This window comes from Rhinoraja longicauda, chromosome 32 (assembly GCF_053455715.1).
Source record: "Rhinoraja longicauda isolate Sanriku21f chromosome 32, sRhiLon1.1, whole genome shotgun sequence".
Taxonomy (NCBI): Eukaryota; Metazoa; Chordata; class Chondrichthyes; order Rajiformes; family Arhynchobatidae; genus Rhinoraja; species Rhinoraja longicauda.
In genome coordinates this window covers 2,065,391-2,086,124 of record NC_135984.1, presented here as the reverse complement: position 1 = coordinate 2,086,124, position 20,734 = coordinate 2,065,391, and the positions used below count along the sequence as shown (strand labels likewise).

The 20,734-nt window shown below is 47.9% G+C and overlaps 1 protein-coding gene across 17 annotated transcripts in view; it reads left to right on the top strand.

Moving 5' to 3' along the window:
- Positions 1–20,734, top strand: part of phldb1b (pleckstrin homology-like domain, family B, member 1b) — a 271,997-nt gene that overhangs the window by 11,189 nt on the left and 240,074 nt on the right. Inside the window, exon 1 of one of the 17 annotated variants that reach the window (XM_078426933.1) lies at positions 17,017–17,162. The exons of the other annotated variants lie outside the window; for them this stretch is intronic. The gene's annotated coding sequence lies outside the window, so the exon portion shown is untranslated. Of the gene's footprint in view, positions 1–17,016; positions 17,163–20,734 lie in introns of those variants that run through there. 17 annotated transcript variants of the gene reach the window in all.

Here is a 20,734-nt window from a genome sequence, read left to right as displayed (position 1 = left end):
CGGAGTCCAGTCCCACCCCCGTGCAACCAGCGAGGGGTCGAGCAGCAGCTTGATCTTGCAACCAATATCTGCTAATTATTTTGCTCCCAGTTTGTGAGTGGGCGTCGAATAACAACAGGTGTGAAGTGGTGAAGCCTGGGCTGGGAACGTCCATGTCCCGTGTGAACATTGCCAAGTACCGGCTCACAAACTGCAACACTCACTGCCTTGGGTGTCTCGGATAACTGGCTGGTCTTTCACTTCACTTGCTATCCTTCCTTCCATGACTGCAGTCTTCTGAATGATTCTGTCGGGTTTCGAAGTGCAGACCTAGATTGGGCATTGTGTGATTTAGTGACCCACCTGCCTGTTTTCGCTCAGACAGACATGGGAAACAGCTTGTCTCTCTTCCGCAAGACACTGAAGGGCAAAAGACTAGTCGCCACCTACTTTAAGGTATTGCAACTTCTTTAATATCGCGCTTTGTTTTCGTCGCTTTGTTTTGTTTTATTGGGGGAAAACTTTTCATTTGTTATCTTGGGCGAAAAATCACTGCTACAAATACAGCAGAAAGAGAGAAGCAGCTTTGGCAGCGACTAGGGGTTTGGTCTTGCTGTGTGTGGCTCCTGTAATCAGTCTCACTGCTGGATCACCACTCAACATGTGGGATCTCCTAGCTACCTGTAGTCTCAGCTCCACTAGCTGCCTGTAGTCTCGGCTCCACTAGCTGCCTGTAGTCTGAGCTCCACTAGCTGCCTATAGTCTCGGCTCCACTAGCTGCCTGTAGTCTCGGCTCCACTAGCTGCCTGTAGTCTGAGCTCCACTAGCTGCCTGTATTCTGAGCTCCACTAGCTGCCTGTAGTCTGAGCTCCACTAGCTGCCTGTAGTCTGAGCTCCACTAGCTGCCTGTAGTCTCACAGCTGCCTGTAGTCTCAGCTCCACTAACTGCCTGTAGTCTCACAGCTGCCTGTAGTCTCGGCTCCACTAGCTGCCTGTAGTCTGAGCTCCACTAGCTGCCTGTAGTCTCACAGCTGCCTGTAGTCTGAGCTCCACTAGCTGCCTGTAGTCTCACAGCTGCCTGTAGTCTCACAGCTGCCTGTAGTCTGAGCTCCACTAGCTGCCTGTAGTCTCGGCTCCACTAGCTGCCTGTAGTCTCGGCTCCACTAGCTGCCTGTAGTCTGAGCTCCACTAGCTGCCTGTAGTCTCACAGCTGCCTGTAGTCTGAGCTCCACTAGCTGCCTGTAGTCTCGGGTCCACTAGCTGCCTGTAGTCTCGGCTCCTGCCTGGTTTGTATCTGTCCACCGTTTCTGCTGTAACGTTTCAGCAGTGACACTGTCATGTGAAGTGCACAAAGTCTTCATCAGAAAGGGCAAAAGTTTGTCTTGGTTCCATGAAGAATTGGCAGTGGTGTGGAACAGTGTTGTGCCTGAGTCAAACGAAGGATCAACCCATCTAATGTTACCCTGGATCACAAACACTTCTTTCACCGTACAACTGTTAACCCTCCTCTCCTGTCTCCTCCACACTGTCCTCCCCTGTCTGTCTGTCTTTGTCCCTGTTTTCTCTTGAGTGCACTGTGTCCATTCCTGCGTTCCTTTCTCTCTGTGTGCGTCTCTGCCTTGCTCTAGCGGGATGTTTCCATCTTTCACTTGTCTGCTCACATTCGTTGACAATACGATGCTGCATGCCCCGACCTCGGGGTCAGATCGCCCGGCATGGGGGAGCTGAGACCCCCGGTGTGGGAGCTCGGTCACCCCGACGTGGAGGGCTCGACCACCGGCTAAGGGAGCCAAGATCGTCCCGTCAGCGGAAGGTTCAACTGTGGGGCCACAAAGAAGGGAAGAGATTGAACTATTTTTTCGCCTTCCATCACAGTGAGGAATGTGGAAGAGTCACTGTGGTGGATGTTTATGTTAAAATGTATTTAGGAAAATGACAATAGACAATAGACAATAGACAATAGGTGCAGGAGTAGGCCATTCAGCCCTTCGAGCCAGCACCGCCATTCAATGCGATCATGGCTGATCACTCTCAATCAGTACCCCGTTCCTGCCTTCTCCCCATACCCCCTCACTCCGCTATCCTTAAGAGCTCTATCCAGCTCTCTCTTGAAAGCATCCAACGAACTGGCCTCCACTGCCTTCTGAGGCAGAGAATTCCACACCTTCACCACCCTCTGACTGAAAAGGTTCTTCCTCATCTCCGTTCTAAATGGCCTACCCCTTATTCTCAAACTGTGGCCCCTTGTTCTGGACTCCCCCAACATTGGGAACATGTTATCTGCCTCTAATGTGTCCAATCCCCTAATTATCTTATATGTTTCAATAAGATCCCCCCTCATCCTTCTAAATTCCAGTGTATACAAGCCCAATCGCTCCAGCCTTTCAACATACGACAGTCCCGCCATTCCGGGAATTAACCTAGTGAACCTACGCTGCACGCCCTCCATAGCAAGAATATCCTTCCTCAAATTTGGAGACCAAAACTGCACACAGTACTCCAGGTGCGGTCTCACCAGGGCCCGGTACAACTGTAGAAGGACCTCTTTGCTCCTATACTCAACTCCTCTTGTTACGAAGGCCAACATTCCATTGGCTTTCTTCACTGCCTGCTGAACCTGCATGCTTCCTTTCATTGACTGATGCACTAGGACACCCAGATCTCGTTGAACTCCCCCTCCTCCTAACTTGACACCATTCAGATAATAATCTGCCTTTCTATTCTTACTTCCAAAGTGAATAACCTCACACTTATCTACATTAAACTGCATCTGCCATGTATCCGCCCACTCACACAACCTGTCCAAGTCACCCTGCAGCCTTATTGCATCTTCCTCACAATTCACACTACCCCCCAACTTAGTATCATCTGCAAATTTGCTAATGGTACTTTTAATCCCTTCGTCTAAGTCATTTATGTATATCGTAAATAGCTGGGGTCCCAGCACCGAACCTTGCGGTACCCCACTGGTCACTGCCTGCCATTCCGAAAGGGACCCATTTATCCCCACTCTTTGCTTTCTGTCTGTCAACCAATTTTCTATCCATGTCAGTACCCTACCCCCAATACCATGTGCCCTAATTTTGCCCACTAATCTCCTATGTGGGACCTTGTCGAAGGCTTTCTTAAAGTCGAGGTACACCACATCCACTGACTCTCCCTTGTCAATTTTCCTAGTTACATCCTCAAAAAATTCCAGTAGATTTGTCAAGCATGATTTCCCCTTTGTAAATCCATGCTGACTCGGAATGATCCCGTTACTGCTATCCAAATGCTCAGCAATTTCGTCTTTTATAATTGACTCCAGCATCTTCCCCACCACTGATGTCAGACTAACTGGTCTATAATTACCCGTTTTCTCTCTCCCTCCTTTCTTAAAAAGTGGGATAACATTTGCTATCCTCCAATCCACAGGAACTGATCCTGAATCTATAGAACATTGAAAAATGATCTCCAATGCTTCCACTATTTCTAGAGCCACCTCCTTAAGTACTCTGGGATGCAGACCATCAGGCCCTGGGGATTTATCAGCCTTCAGTCCCATCAGTCTACCCAAAACTGCAGATGCTGCTACCAATCGAAGGTATTTATTCACAAAATGCTGGAGTAACTCAGCGGGTCAGGCAGCATCTCAGGAGAGAAGGAATGGGTGACATTTCGGGTCAAGACCCTTCTTCAGGCTGCCTGACCCGCTGAGTTACTCCGGCATTTTGTGATACCTTTAAAATGTGTTTTGTGTGTTTTGTGGCTTTTAATTGGGATGACAGTAGGGCAAATCAAATTCCTTGTATGTTGCAAAACACACTTGGCTAATATAGCATGATGATGATGAGGATGAGGATGATGATGATGATGATGATGATGATGATGTGAGAACCTTTCTCTGATCTGACGCCCCTCTCTACCTCTCATTCTTTCTCCCATCTCATTTTGTTTAGTTCAGAGATGAGGTTAGACACACGCTGCTGGAGTAACTCAGTAGGACAGGCAGCATCTCTGGTTGGAAGGAATGGGTGACGATTTGGGTCAAGACGATAGACAATAGGTGCAGGAGGAGGCCATTCGGCCCTTTGAGCCTGTACGCACCGCCATTCACCGTGATCATGGCTGATCATCCACAATCAGTACCCCGTTCCTGCCTTCTCCCCATACCCCCTGATTCCGCTATCTTTAAGAGCTCTATCTAACTCTCTCTTGAAAGCATCCAGAGAATCGGCCTCCACTGCCTTCTGAGGCAGAGAATTCCACAGATTCACAACTCTCTGTTCTAAATGGCCTACCCCTTATTCTTAAACTGTGGCCCCTAGTTCTGGACGCCCCCATCATTGGGAACATGTTTCCTGCCTCTAACGTGTCCAACCCCTTAATAATCTTATACGTTTGAATAAGATCCCCTCTCATCCTTCTAAATTCCAGTGTTTACACCGATCAGCCAAAACATTATGACCACCTGCCTAATATGCTGTTGGTCCTCCGTGTGCAGCCCCATACGCAGCAGGGTGCGATGCACTGTGTATTGTGACACATTCCTCCCGTGACCACCATTAACATTTCCTGTGACTTGTGCCACAGTCGACCTTCTGTCGGTTCGGACCAGACGGGATAGCCTTCGTTGCCCTTGCACATTGATGAGCCTTGGGCGCCCAACACCCTGTCTGTTGCCGGTTTGTGGTTTGTCCCTCCTCGGACCACTGTCGGTAGGTACTCACCACTGCTGACTGGGAGCACCCCACAAGCCTTGCCGTTTCACAGATGCTCTGACCCAGTCGTCTGGCTATAACAATTTGCCTCTTGTCAAAGTCGCTCAGGTCTTTACACCTGCCCCATTTCTCCTGCATCCATCATATCAACTTCAACAACTGACAGTTCACTTGCTACCTAACATATCCCACCCCTTGACAGGTGCCATTGTAACAAGATAATCAATGTTATTCACTTCGCCTGTCTGTGGTCATAATGTTTTGGCTGATCGATGTACAAGCCCAGTCGCTCCATTCTTTCAACAAATGACAGTCCCGCCATCCCGGGAATTAACCTCGTGAACCTCAGATGCAATCCCTCAATAGCATTGGTGCAGCTGATATGTGTGGGAAGGAACTGCAGATGCTAGTTTACACCGAAGGTAGACACAAAATGCTGGAGTAACTCAGCGGGACAGGCAGCATCTCTGGAGAGAAGGAATGGGTGACGTTTCGGGTCGAGACAGGGGTTTGGTTTGTAGTTTAGTTTAGTGATCATTTGCTGACACACAAACACAGTTTTGTAAACCAGCATCTGCAGTTCCACAAAGACATGTGTGTGTGCTTATGTGTAATGCGCACACCCACACACACCCACGCACACATCCACACACCCACACACACCCACCCCACACACGCGCACACACACACACACACACACACACCCACACACACACACCCCCACACACACACACCCCCACACACACACCCCCACACACACACACACCCCCCCACACACACACACACACACCCCCACACACACACACACCCCCACACACACACACGCCCACCCACACACCCACACACACACCGCCACACACACACACACACACACCCCCACACACACACATCCCCACACACACACACACCCACACACACCCCCACACACACACACACACACACACACACACACCCACACACACACTCTTTTTCACTTCCTCTGTACAGTTCTCCACTTTTTCTACTTTGATCATACTTCCTTCCTCTACTGAGCATCGAGAGGGGAAGGAGGCTATGGGATTTACTTATTAGTTTCACTATTATTCCAGAGTGCAGGTGCAAATGGAAAGGCCACGTGGAGCTGGTGTTCAGAGTAACGGGCGACTTATTAAAACCGTTGCGCCCCGCTCAACGCTTCTCTGAGCGTGACTTTGGTACTGCTTTTATATTCTTAACTGACAAGATTGCACGAAAACTTGATTAACAGTAAAACTAGGTCTTGATTACAGAATGGAGGTTACAGAAAGTCTAAATCAGTTAATAAACTAGGTCTTAATTACCACATGGAGGTTTCAGAAAGACTTAAATAGATAACAAACTAAGTCTTGATAACAGAATAAAATGATTATCCACAAGTCTAACGTAGTTGACAGTAGATCCAGTTTGCTGCTACAGTCACGGATAGGGTTGCCAACTTCCTCACTCCCAAATACGGGACAAAGGGTGACGTCACCGCCCCGCGCCCCACGTGACCTCACCCAGCCAGCGGCCACGTGCTCCCGCTCAACCAATGGCGGCCGCCCATGTTTACATGAAGGTCACAGAATAAACAATAAAACACAGTAAAGTTAAATGCAACAATGAATGCAGAACAACATAATGGTGTCAGATTGCAGTGCAAGATTAAAGTAAATTAGATGAAAGTACAATCAATGTAGATTAAAAAGCAACTAACCATCCTACCAGCAGCCAGCGGCCGCCATTGGTGGAGTGGGAGCACATGGCCGCAGGCTGGGTGAGGTCACGTGGGGCGCGGGGCGGTGACGTCACCCTTTGTCCCGTATTTGGGAGTGAGGAAGTTGACAACCCTAGCAATAGAAACATAGAAACATAGAAAATAGGTGCAGGAGTAGGCCATTCGGCCCTTCGAGCCTGCACCGCCATTCAATATGATCATGGCTGATCATCCAGCTCAGTAAGCCTTACCTGCCTTCTCTCCATACCCCCTGATCCCTTTAGCCACAAGGGCCACATCTAACTCCCTCTTAAATATAGCAAATGAACTGGCCTCAACTACCTTCTGCGGCAGAGAATTCCACAGACTCACCACTCTGTGTGAAGAAATGTTTTCTCATCTCGGTCCTAAAAGACTTCCCCCTTATCCTTAAGCTGTGACCCCTGGTTCTAGACTTCCCCAACATCGGGAACAATCTTCCCGCATCGAGCCTCTCCAACCCCTTAAGAATTTTATATGTTTCAATAAGATCCCCCCACAGTCTTCTAAATTACAGCGCGTATAAGCCCAGTATAAGCCCAGTCTATCCAGTCTTTCTTCTGGGACAAGGGCGGTCCTGTACGGGACAAACCAATTTAGCCCAAAATATGGGATGTCCCGTCTAATACGGGACAGTTGGCAACCCTAGTGATGGAGTATCATCAATGACGTCTTTGAAACTTGGGTGTCGCCACTGCTGTGTTCCATGTCTCTACGTTTAGGCTTTGTCTGTGGTTCCTTGTCACCACAGTAGAAAAATCCACCTCCCCATTTATTGGTTATGAGCTCTCACTATTCATTCCCCTACAATAAACAGCAACACTTTAATGAATCAGAACCCTTTGGGGATGTAAGAAGGGTCTCGACCCGAAACGTCACCCATTCCTTCTCTCCAGAGATGCTGCCTGACCCGCTGAGTTACTCCAGCATCTTGTGATACCTTTGTGATAGCTTACGGAAGTTCTTGTGCTTCGGTTTATCACGACATGGTGAGGCAGACCTGGGCCCCAGCAGGCAGGATGTGACATATCCTATAGCCCGGGATCATGTGTATTCACACCCTCTGATATTACTCTGGGAAAACCTGCTGTCATTTTCCGTTCTTCTATGTTAATCTGGACAGAATTCGTTTGGAGATTAGTTCTTCAATCAGAGTGTTAAATTTAGCTGGACTCTAAACCACAGGATGTTGTGGAGCTTCTGTCTTGTGACTCTTCCTCCTTCGTTACTCGAGCACGGGACTCGCAGGACAAGAGGTGAAAATCCAACGGGTACAAAGTGTGTTAACAGATGGAGACAGACACAAAATGCTGGAGTAACTCAGCGGGTCAGGCAGCATCTCTGGACAGAAGGAATGGATGACGTTCCGGGCCGAGCCCCTTCTTCAGACTCAACCTGAAACGCCACCCATTCCTTCTCTCCAAAGATGCTGCCTGTCCCATTGAGTTACTCCAACATTTTGTGTCTATCTTCGGTGTAAATCAGCATCTGCAGTTGCTTCCTACAAGTCTAAACACCCAGCTCTTTACACTCGTTACAAAGTTACACAAGAGGAAATAGTTTCACACCATACACCCTACTGGTCTTTTACCTAAAGCCTCTCAGTCCAATAACCACTGCCCTCAGAGAGACACAAAGTGCTGGAGTATTTATTAAATTTGGCGCAGCGGTAGAGTTGCTGCTTTGCAGCGCTCACAGCACCAGAGATCCGGGTTCGATCCCGACTACGGGCGCTGTCAGTACTGTTTGTTCATTCTCCCCGTGACCGCGTGGGTTTTCTCTGAGATCTTCAATTTCCTGCCACACTCCAAAAACATCCAGGTTTATGGGTTAATTGGCGTGGTATTAGTGTAAATTGGTCCTAGTGTGTGTAGGGTAGTGGTAGTGTAAATGTGCGGGGATCGCTGGTCGGTGTGGACTTAGTGGGCCGAAGGGCCTGTTCCTGCGCTGTATTTCTAACCTAAACTAAATGGAGGCTCTTTATTAAAAACCAGTCAATTAGCTTAAAGGTTTCATAATCTTTGGCAATCCATCAAATAGAATGGACTTCAAGAGATAATGACATTGCAAGCCACCTTTGTAGGAAAAAAACTGCAGATGCTGGTTAAAGTTGAAGGTAGACACAAAATGCTGGAGTCATTCAGCGGGTCAGGCAGCATCTCGGGAGAGAAGGAATGGGTGACGTTTCGGGTCGAGACCCAAAGAAGGGTCTCTGAAGGGTCTCGACCCGAAACGTCACCCATTCCTTCTCTCCTGAGATGCTGCCTGACCCGCTGAGTTACCCCAGCATTTTGTGTCGACCTTGCAAGCCTCTTTTCTCTGTTGCTTAGCTGTGGTGACCGTTCATTGCTTTTTCCACTCTTTCACCACCCAGAGAACCTCTGTCTTTCCCACACGGAGACTAAAGAAGGGTCTCAGATCCTTGCCTGGATCCGAATATAACAAACACACTTCATAAGTGATAGGAGCAGAATTAGGCCATTCGGCCCATCAGGTCCACTCCGCCATTCAATCATGGCTGATCTATCTCTCCCACTTAACTCCATTCTCCTGCCTTCTCCCCATAACCTCTGACACCAAAGATACTTCCGGGACACTGAACATAAACGCTTTGTGTTATTCATTCTCCATTCATTAACATCCCACCCACATGTGTCCTCTGACCTCTCTGTCTAATAGTGACAGGCGAAACATTTAAATATAGTTACCGAGACATTGTCCCGGTGTGAGACGCTCCACAGATGCTGCCTGACCCGCTGCGTTCCTCCATCACGTTATTATTTGTTCTCTCGTTCCCACCTCCTCACCAACCCAGGCAAGCTCTACCTCGCTCAATGGCTGTACATTCCAGTCAACCCCAATCACACTGCATTCCCAGGCAAACGGTTAGTATTGTTTCTCTGGTTAGCATGCAGCAAAAGCTTTTCACTCAACCTCGGAACACGTGACAATAAACTAAACCAAAATCAGTGCCATATCTGTGCTAATATTAACTACCAAATGCAGAGGTAAATGAATATAAAACTCTTGTTTTTTACTTAGTATGGCTGTATGGTCATTCAAATGTCACTGTACCTTAATTGGTACATGTGACAATAAATTGAATCTTGAATCTTGGTTAAAGAATACACAATCAATAATTCAAAGTGTTTAGGCCATAGAAGTAGGAAAAGTTATTTTCTATCGCTGTTTCATTTTCCACACGTGCAACTTCTGATCCAAAGCACCTTCGAAGTCATGAACACAGACAGTAAATACTGCTGAGCTATTGAAGGGATGATAGGCGTTAATCAAGCTAAATCAGGCTTGCCTAAACTCCACTGCTTTTTTCAATGGCTACATGGCTTTAGTGAATGTGGATGGCTTTAGTGAATGTACATGGCTTTAGTGAATGTACATGGCTTTAGTGAATGTACATGGCTTTAGTGAATGTACATGGCTTTAGTGAATGTACATGGCTTTAGTGAATGTACATGGCTTTAGTGAATGTACATGGCTTTAGTGAATGTACATGGCTTTAGTGAATGTACATGGCTTTAGTGAATGTCGATGGCTCTAGCGAATGTACATGGCTTTAGTGAACGTCTCAGATTGCCCAGTCTGGGGGCTGTGTATGTGGTGGTCGGGGCTGTTTGTGGTCTTGTGTTGTTTGCGGGTCCTCCTATCCCTCGGCAGTGAGGTCCCCATCAGTCCCGGTGGTTTGGGGCCGGGTCGGTCCGTGGTGAACGAGCCGCACGAGAAAGGACGAGACAATGTTTTCGGCAAAGGTCAGCATCACTTTGTCAAACAGAAACCAATTTTTGGGGAAATCTTTGAAATGATTACATGTGCTGTGATAAAGGAGAACTGATGGTTACACTATACTTAGATTTACATAAAACTTGATTATTTCCTGTCACCATTATTGCAGAACACCACGTTTGTGGTGAGGGAGATTATATCAGTGCAGTTAATGTTTGCCTGGCTGAAGGGAAATAGGCATTATCAGGTATTTATCTGATGAATATAATGTCATGTAAGCAGGCCCTTTAGCCCCACCCGCTCAGGGCAAGCCTATCACTGGCGCAGTAGTAGAGTTGCTGCCTCACAGCGCCAGAGACCCGGGTTCGATCCTGACCACGGGTGCTGTCTGTACGGAGTTTGTACGTTCTCCCGGGACCTGTGTGGGTTTTCTCCGGATTCTCCGGTTTCCTCCAACACTCCAAAGACGCACAGGTTTGGAGGTTAATTGGCTTGGTGAATTTGTAAACTGCCCCGAGTGTGTGTAGGATAGTGTTAGTGTGCAGGGATCGCTGGTCGGTGCGGACTCGGTGGGCCGAAGGGCCTGTTTCCGAGCTGTATCTCCAAACTAAACTAAACTTTTCACAATTTATGTAAATGTCAGGTCAATGGTTGCTATGGCTATGGTTGCCGACTTTGCTGAAGAAAAAAGAAAAATTAAGCTGCAAAAAGGAGTTATGGAAGTTATAACTGAAGTGAATGGGAAATAATTTGTCAAGTGGAGTATGGTGTGGGAACATGGACATCTACCACTTTTGGCATGAGAACTGAGTTTAGTTTAGAGATACAATGCAGAAACAGGCCCTTCAGCCCACCAGGTCCATGCCGACCAGCGATCCCCACATACTAACACTATTCTACACAAACTAAGGACAATTTACAATTTTACTGATGCCAATTAACCTACAAACCTGCACGTCTTTGGAGTGTGGGAGGAAACTGCAGATCGTGGAGAAAACCCATGCATAGAAAACATAGAAACATAGAAAATAGGTGCAGGAGTAGGCCATTCGGCCCTTCGAGCCTGCACCACCATTCAATATGATCATGGCTGATCATCCAGCTCAGTAACCTGTACCTGCCACATCTAACTCCCTCTTAAATATAGCCAATGAACTGGCCTCAACTACCTTCTGTGGCAGAGAATTCCACAGACTCACCACTCTCTGTGTGAAGAAATGTTTTCTCATCTCGGTCCTAAAAGACTTCCCCCTTATCCTTAAGCTGTGACCCCTGGTTCTGGACTCCCCCAACATTGGGAACAATCTTCCCACATCTATGCAGGTCACGGGGAGAACGTACAAACTCCGTACAGACAGCACCTGTAGTCAGGGTCGAACCTGGGTCTCCGGCGCTGCAAGATCGAACCTGGGTCTCCGGCAGTGATTCTCCCGCTGTGTCACTGTGCTGCACTTGGCTAAGTGCCAGACTACAAATAGTTAATGTACAGGGATGATTTCAGAAAGAGTCGCCTAGCCAATCCCAAATGTCAGGGGCGTGTCGAGAAAACAGGTGCATATTCTGGTCTTAACATTGCTGGTAATAATATCTCTGATTTGGTGTTAATCCAGCAGTGAATAACTCTGCAGTAAATCATCAGATTGATTTCACAGCATATGTATGCTATGACTAATGTTTAAAAATGCATTTTAAGAAAATAACCCTGTTGTTATTGTGATGGGATGTTGTTTTCTGTGGTTTATAGTAAGTTAATTTAGTTGAGTTTATTGTCTCGTGTACCGAGCTACAGTGAAGAGCTTTTGTTGCGTGCTATCCAGTCAACAGAAAGACTATACATGATTACAATTGAGGTATCCACAGTGTACAGATAACACGATAAAGGGAATAACTAAATCTTCCGTAAACTGCTGTTGATTTGTTGGAAATTATTTTTGCAAGACTTTTCAATTTGAAAAATTTGACTTTGAATAATTTTCAAACGTTCCCTGTTTGCTGATCAACTAATCTTTGCAGAAAGAAACTGCTTCCTGTAAATCCTGCTGTGTCTCTAATACACACTGTGACATTAAGATGCATATTGTACGGCCAAGATGATCAGAATTTGCAGTGGCATTGTCCCTGTCTCGTCCCTTCTTTCTTTGTTGTTTGTTTGTTTGTATGTGTTAAATGTATGTGTTAGTGTTCTTTAGCTTGTTTTATGTGGGGGGGTGGGGGGGTTTGGGGGAAACTTTTTTAAATATCTTATCTCAACGGAGATGCAATTTTTTTCTATATTGTATCTCCGTCCGCGCTGCGGCCTAACATCGTGGAGCTGGCTGCCTCTCGCTGGGGATCGACTTGGGGAGCTCCAACCACGGGAGCCTGCGCACTTAACATCGTGGAGCTCACGGTCCCCAGTTAGAGACCAAATTCGGGAGCTCCAAGCTGCAGGGGCATCGACCGCCCCGACGTGGGGGCTTTGATCGCCCCGACGCCGGGGGCTTTGATTGTTGGCTGCGGGGGCTTCGACCGCCCCGACTACGGGAGAATAAAGAGGAAGAGATCAGACTTTATTGCCTTCCATCACAGTGAGGAATGTGGGCAATCTGCTGTGGTGGATGTTTATGTGAACTTTTATGCAGTTGTGTGTCTTGTTGCTTTTTTTTAGTATGGCGGTGTGGTAATTCGAGTTTCACTGTACCTTAATTGGTACACGTGACACTAAACAGGCCTTTGAAATGCTGCTTGAATATGTCACCTTGCGGTGTCTCGGGGCACTTTGCCACCCGCAAGTTGCTACACACGTGGAGCTTGGGAGAGGACTGTGTGTAGTCAGTTGGGTTATCACAGACAGTGAACCCTGAATGCCAGTGCGACTCAAGATGACACTGCCACGGAAAATCCCATTTCATATCAGCCTTTCATTAACCAGCGTGGACATTCACAATGCAGCGAGACACAAAAATGCTGGAGTAACTCAGCGGGACAGACCTTCTGAGGAAGCGTCTCGACCCGAAACCTCACCCATGTCTTCTCTACAGAGATGTTGCCTGTCTCGCTGAGTTACTCCAGCATTTTTGTCCCTATCTTCGGTTTAAACCAACATCTGCAGTTCCTTCCTTGACATTGTGGAATTCTCTGCCACAGAGCGTAGTTGAGGCCAGTTCATTGGCTATATTTAAGAGGGAGTTAGATGTGGCCCTTGTGGCTAAAGGGATCAGGAGGTATGGAGAGAAGGCAGGTACAGGATACCGAGTTGGATGATCAGCCATGATCATATTGAATGGTGGTGCAGTCTCGAAGGGCCGAATGGCCTACTCCTGCACCTATTTTCTATGTTTCTATGTTTCTATTGGAGCGTCCGTGTTCATAAGTGAATTGAGCAGAATTTGGCCGTTCAGCCCAACAAGTCTACTCCGCCATTTAATCATGGCTAATCTATCTTTCCATTTTAACCCCATTCTCCTGCCTTCCACCCATAACCCCTGACACCCGTACTAATCAAGAATCCATCTATACCTGCCTTAAAAATATCCACTGACTTGGCCTCCACAGCCGTCTGTGGGGTCACTGATTGTGAACGATCAGCCATGATCACATTGAATGGAGGTGCTGGCTCGAAGGGCCGAATGGCCACCTCCCGCACCTATTGTCTATAATGAGTTCCAGCGTGAACGAGTGAATTGGAGGCCGGGTGGCTCATGAGAAACAGTCTATTAGAGATCCCTGTTCTCAGGTGGTACGTCTTAATTTAAGAAATGAAAGCGCAGCATTACAGAGTCTCTGACCTGCTGTTGCATCAGTAAGATCATGGCTGCTTTTACCCTCAATTACAACTTGCTGCATGATGTCCACAACTCACACTTCCCACAAAGGTTTTGAAACACTGCAAACAGAAAAGACATGGCCTGTTCACAGCAGCAACCTGCTGGTATTGATCAGGCACTGTGTTGCACAAGGTGGCACGATGCTGAACAAGCTGTGTAGCCCCTGTTATCCCACATTGCGGACGGATACGTTGAATAGATAGGTCAAGCCCAGAAGGTTTGCTGGCAGCAGGAGATGAAGCAAGAGAATAATGGAACCGTTGCTGGCTGCCGGCTTGTGTTCGCTCTGACAGCTTGTGTCTGAAGAAGGGTCTCGACCCGAAACGTCACCCTTTCCTTCTCTCCAGAGATGCTGCCTGTCCCGCTGAGTTACTCCAGCTTTTTGTGTCTATATCTGGAGTTGAAGCCAGACTCCAGAGATCCACACACAGCATTCAGACTGCGCTTGAAATCCTGTCTGGAGAGTGGTGGTACTGAGAAAGCAGCGACAAGGGTATGCTACCCTGAGTGAAGCCAGCTGAGGGAGTATTGCACTGTTGAAGAGGAGAGATCCATGTCTAATGTACAGATCCAGGGAATGCTGCAGGGATGGGCAGTGGGGATTGAGGGAGTGTTACAACGCTGGAACAGCAGTTCAGGGGGGAATCTGCATTCTTACAGGGGCAGTGGCAAGCGCAGGAAAGAACTGCATATGCTGGTTTACATCGATGATAGACACAAAATGCTGGAGAAACTCAGAGCGACAGGCAGCTTTGAAGAAGGGTCTCGACCTGAAACGTCACCCATTCCTTCTCTCCAGTAACTCAGCGGGACTGGCAGCATCTCTGGAGACTGTGTCTAGTGCTGTCAGCAGGACTGAGGGAACCCAGCGCAGAAGTTTGAAAGAGTGTTCGGTCACAGGCCGAATGCGTGCAAATCTCTGCGGAAGTGGATATGTTGCTGAGCTTTCATTGTGATTGCATCAATGTGCTGGGCCCACGAGGGATAGTCAGGAACCTGAAGCTCTTTAACTGTCTAGGACTGTGGCAACAGGAGGGAATGAGGAACTGAGGCCGAGGTTCCATCAGTCCTGGTCTTGAATGATGGAGCAGTCGAGGTGCAGCACGACTTGCGTCTGCCTCTGTTTTTAAATTTCTTTGTTTAGTTTAGCTTAGAGATACAGCCAGGAAACAGGCCCTTCGGCCCACTGAGTCCGCACCGACCAGCGAACCCCGCATATTACCACTATCACACACACGCACACACACGAGGGATGATTTACAAATATTCAGAAACCAATTAACCTACAACCCTGTACGTCTTTGGAGTGCGGGAGGAAACCGAAGATCTCGGAGAAAACCCACGCAGGTCACGGGGAGAACGTACAAACTCTGTACAGACAGCGCCCGTAGTCGAGATCGAACCCGGTGCTGCAAGCGCTGTAAGGCAGCAAGTCTACCGCTGCGCCACAGTGTTTGGCCACTGCTGGTTTATTTTAGAGTTTAGAGACACAGCGCTGAAACAGGCCCTTCGGCCCACCGAGTCCATGCCGATAAGCAAAACTAAACTAAACTTGTATACATACGTGTTATGTGTTGGCTCGTGGTCCTCCAAAATATTCCAAATGGAATTTAAACTGGAGGTTGGGTCAATGTGTGGGCACAGCCATGTGTGTTCATGGGTGTGTATGTACAGTCATGTGTTCATGAGTGTGTGTGTACACGTGCACTGAGTGTGTGTACACGTACACGCACAGTCATGTGTTCATGAGTGTGTGTGTACACGTACACTCTGTGTGCTGCCTGTCTATTTGTATCTGTGTTCTCTGTGTGTGGGTGGTGTGTATACCTTGATCTACATGTACATTTATGTGGTCATATATTTAGTTTGGTTTTAGAGATACAGCGCAGAAACAGGCCCTTCGGCCTACCGAGTCTGCACCGACCAGCGATCCCCGCACATTGACACTATCCCACACACACACACACACACACACTAGGGACAATTTACACTTACCCCTTGCTAATTGACCTACATGCCTGTACATCTTTGGAGTGTGGGGGGAAACCGAAGGTGTCGGAGAAAACCCACGCAGGTCACGGGGAGAACGTACGAATTCTGTACAGACAGCACCCGTAGTCAGGATCGAACCTGGGTCTCTGGCGCTGTAAGGGGTGGAAGGCAGCAACTCTACCGCTGCACCACCGTGTTGTGTCTATATGTAAAGCAGATTGATCTATCATATGAGCTTTTTGCTTTGATATTTTCCGCATTTGAAGACAATCAAATAATTTCATTAACTCACTTAAAAATAATTGCTGCTTCGAGCAGCACATCCACATAGCGGGACAGGCAACTCTTACACACTGATACTCCATGTTACACAAATGTAACCTGAGCAGACTTTAGTAAATCATTATGTCGTGCAACTCTGTTTATATGGAACTGTTATTTTTAGAGAGAAAGAAGGTTTTGAAAGTTAGGGCCTGTGATCTTTGCCTAATGAGGGAGGCCTGTTTCCATAACCATTCTAGTGTTGACTCAGGTTATGTTGAATAAAACGAAAACAAAATAAAACCAACAGGCAAATGAATTCAGCTTCTTTGCAACCAGGCTGTGACATTCACTGGCGCTGGTGCTAGTTAATGCCGAAAGTTTAACATTCTGGCATTTGAAACTGTGGACCTTTTTTTTCCCTTCAGATGAACAAGTGTAGTGTTATTGAGCCTCTCCAGAGGAAGAAAGGCAGCCTTGTTGTTAGTCAGGGGTGGGGGAGTAGGGTCACATTGCCTTCGGCAGCATTAGCTTGACAGACAACGCTCAGTCTGGGAGCTCCCATCCTTGCCAAGTCCTCTCTCTCTCTCTCTCTCTCTCTCCCTCTCACTCCCCTCTCCCCCCTCCTCTCTCTCTCTCTCTCTCTCTCTCTCTCTCTCTCTCTCTCTCTCTCTCTCTCTCTCTCTCTCTCTCTCTCTCTCTCTCTCACACACTGCATCCTCACTGCACTCCTCCACTGCACTCTCTCTCGTGTGCCGTCTACCTGCATGTGTGCTGATTTGTGAGAAGACTACAGGCAGCTTAGACGGACTAAAGGAAAGGTTATCCGTGTGTCGGGCGTTTGGATGAGCGTTTGTGGAGATGTATTCAGGAGAGTAACACACTGACTGCTGGATTAATTCATGAAAGAGCCTCTGAGCACACTGAAAGGTACATTTTTTTCCACAGTCCAAATTATTTGTGTGCCTTGTGGAATGCACAGGCAAGCTGCATTTGTTCATCAACCATTGTTAATTGTTATTACGCTGAACTGAATTATAACATTATAGCATTATTTCAAATTGTGCAGGAGGCCGTTTGGATGATCAGAAATTGTTTTAATGCTGGGAGTTCGATTTATTGAACTTATTGACTCATGTTAGACACAAAGTGCTGGAGTAACTCAGCGGGTCAGACAGCATCTCTGGAGAAATGGAATAGGTGACGTTTCGGGTCAAGATCCTTCTTCAGTCTGAAGAAGGGTCTCGACCTGAAACGTCATCTTTTCTTTTTCTGCAGATTTGCTGTCTGACCCGCTGAGATATGTCAGCTATTTGTGTCTATCTTTGGTTAAGAAACCAGCATCAGCAGTTCCTCCCCACACATTATTGACTCAATGTTTGCTTCCCTTTTTCCATTCCTTTTCTATTTTTAAAGTTCAACTGTGTATCTTGCGTCTGGTGAAACATTCTGTGGTCTAATGAGGATTTTACCATGTCCATCCAGGTTCAAGATTAGCTTTGTTCCAACAGCAGCAGCAGGGTAATTCCCGGAATGGCGGGACTGACCTATGATGAAAGAATGGGTCGACTGGGCTTGTATTCACAGGAATTTAGAAGGATGAGAGGGGATCTTCAAAGGGTATTTTATTGTCATGTGTACCAATTAAGGTACAGTGAAACTCGAATTACCATGAAACTCGAACTACATGAAAGTTACCATAAACATCCACCACAGCAGATTCCCCACATTCCTCACTGTGATGGAAGGCAATAAAGTCTAATCTTCTTCACTCCTTATTCTCCCGCGGTCAGACCATTCACAGTCGGGGCGGTAAAGCTCCCGTTGCCGGTGGTTGAAGCTCCTGCGGCTTGGAGCTCCCGAAGTCGGTCCCTAACCAAGGGACCGCCGGCTCCACGATGTTAAGTCCGCAGGCTCCCACGGTTGGAGCTCCCAAGGTCGATCCCCAACAGGTCATGGGGAGAACATGCAAACTCCGTACAGACAGCCGGGATGGAGCCCGCCCGGGTCTCCGGCACTGCAAGAGCTGTAAGGCAGCAACTCTACTGCTGCGCCCTCTGTGTGAAGATTTGGGACTGAATCATGAACGAACACTGCTACTAGTTAGTGTTGAGTGGCCAGGCAAATGGTTGAATTGTCACCTGTAAATTATGGACCCCACGATCACCAATGGATCTTGAGGTCCAGGTCCATAACTCCCTGTTAGTGGCAACACAAGTCCATCGAGTGGTGAAGATGGCATCTGTCATTGGTCGAGGCACTGAGTTTATAAGTCAGGAATTCATGGTGCAGCTTAATAGGACTTTGGTGAGGCTAAATGTGGAGTTCTGGTCACTCCATTACAGGAAGGATGCAGAGGCCTTGGACAGGGTACAGAGGAGGTTTACCAGGATGATCATATCATCATATCATATATATACAGCCAGAAACAGGCCTTTTCGGCCCACCAAGTCCGTGCCGCCCAGCGATCCCCGTACATTAACACCATCCTACACCCACTAGGGACAATTTTTACATTTACCCAGCCAATTAACCTACATACCTGTATGGCTTTGGAGTGTGGGAGGAAACCGAAGATCTCGGAGAAAACCCACGCAGGTCACGGGGAGAACGTACAAACTCCTTACAGTGCAGCACCCGTAGTCAGGATCGAACCTGAGTCTCCGGCGCTGCATTCGCTGTAAAGCAGCAACTCTACCGCTGCGCTACCGTGCCGCCCTGATGTCTGGATCAGGGGGTTATTAGTTACTGGGAGAGGTTGCGCAGACTTGAATTGTTTTTTTCTGGAATGCTGGAGGTTGCTGGGAGACCCGAGAGGCATAAGTAGGTAACACGGTCATAACCTTCTTCCCAGGATGGAAAAAATCAGATACTGGAGGGTGAGGAGCACAAATTTGAAAGGAGATGTTTGGGGCAAGTTATTTTACCGAGGGTGACTTCACTTTGACGTGGTCACCTGGAGAGAGAGCACATCAGCATATTTACCTTCCCCGGTGTCTACGAAGATTCAGCAAGTCTGCGAGGATTCTCCCAAACTTTAATAGTTGCACAGTTTAACAGTTGTCGTTAGGATTGCCATCTTCCTCACTCCCAAATCTGGGATACCGCCCCCACCCCCACGTGACCTTACCCAGCCAGCAGCCACGTGCTCCCGCTCCACCGATGGCGGCCGCCCGGGCCGGGAGGTGAGTTGCTACGCAACCTCCGTTAGGCGGCGCCCGGGTCTCGGGGCGTACACTGTCCGGACCTACACTGTCCAGAAGGTAGACACAGATTTTAACCAGCATCAGCAGTTTTTTTCCTACTACACTGTCCGGGCCTACAGCGTCTGGGCCTACAGCGTCCGGGCCTACAGCGTCCGGGCCTACAGCGTCCGGGCCTACAGCGTCCGGGCCTACAGCGTCCGGGCCTACAGCGTCCGGGCCTACAGCGTCCGGGCCTACAGCGTCCGGGCGTACAGCCCCCGGGCCTACAGCCCCCGGCCTACAGCGTCCGGGCCTACAGCGTCCGGGTGTACAGCCCCCGGGCCTACAGCGTCCAGGCCCTACAGCGCCCCCTCCCGGGCCTAATACGGGACAAGGGCGGTCCCGTATAGGACAAACCAATTACGGGATGTCCCAGCTAATACGGGACAGTGGGCAACCCTAGTTGTCGGTGCCCTTTACGTGGTGACTCTTTGCATACTTTGGTTTATGCAAAACAAAGAATTTCACTGCGACTTGTCACATGTAACAATAAAATATTCACTCATTCATTCATTACAGAAGATATTCTGAAGGGGTGCCTCTTGTGTCAGGTTGCCAACTGTCCCGTATTAGCCGGGACATCCCGTATTTTGGGCTAAATTATTTTGTCCCGTACGGGACCGCCCTTGTCCCGTATTAGTAGGGTTGCCAACTTCCTCACTCCCAAATACGGGACAAAGGGTGACGTCACCGCCCCGCGCCCCACGTGACCTCACCCAGCCAGCGGCCATGTGCTCCCGCTCCACCAATGGCGGCCGCTTTTTAATCTACATTGATTGTACTTTCATCTAATTTACTTTAATTTTGCACTGCAATCTGACACCATTATGTTGTTCTGCATTCATTGTTGTATTTAACTGTACTGTGTTGCATTGGTTATTCTGTGACCTTCATGAAAACAAGGAATTTCATTACAGCCTAGTTTAGTTCAGTTCAGTTTATTGTCACGTGTACCGAGGTACAGTGAAAACCTTTTGTTGCGTGCTAACCAGTCAGTGGAAAGACAACACATGATTGCAGTCGAGCCATTTACAGTGTATTGATACAGACTAGGGAATAACGTTTAGTGCAATGTAAAGCCAGTCTAGTGTGATCAAAGATAGTCTGAGGGTCATCAATGAGTGAGCTAGTAGTTCAGCACTGCTCTCTAGTTGTGGTACGATGGTTCAGTTGCCTGATAACATCTGGGAAGAAACTGTCCCTGAATCTGGAGGAGTACAGAACGATAACCTAACCTGATTTGATCACGGTATTTCT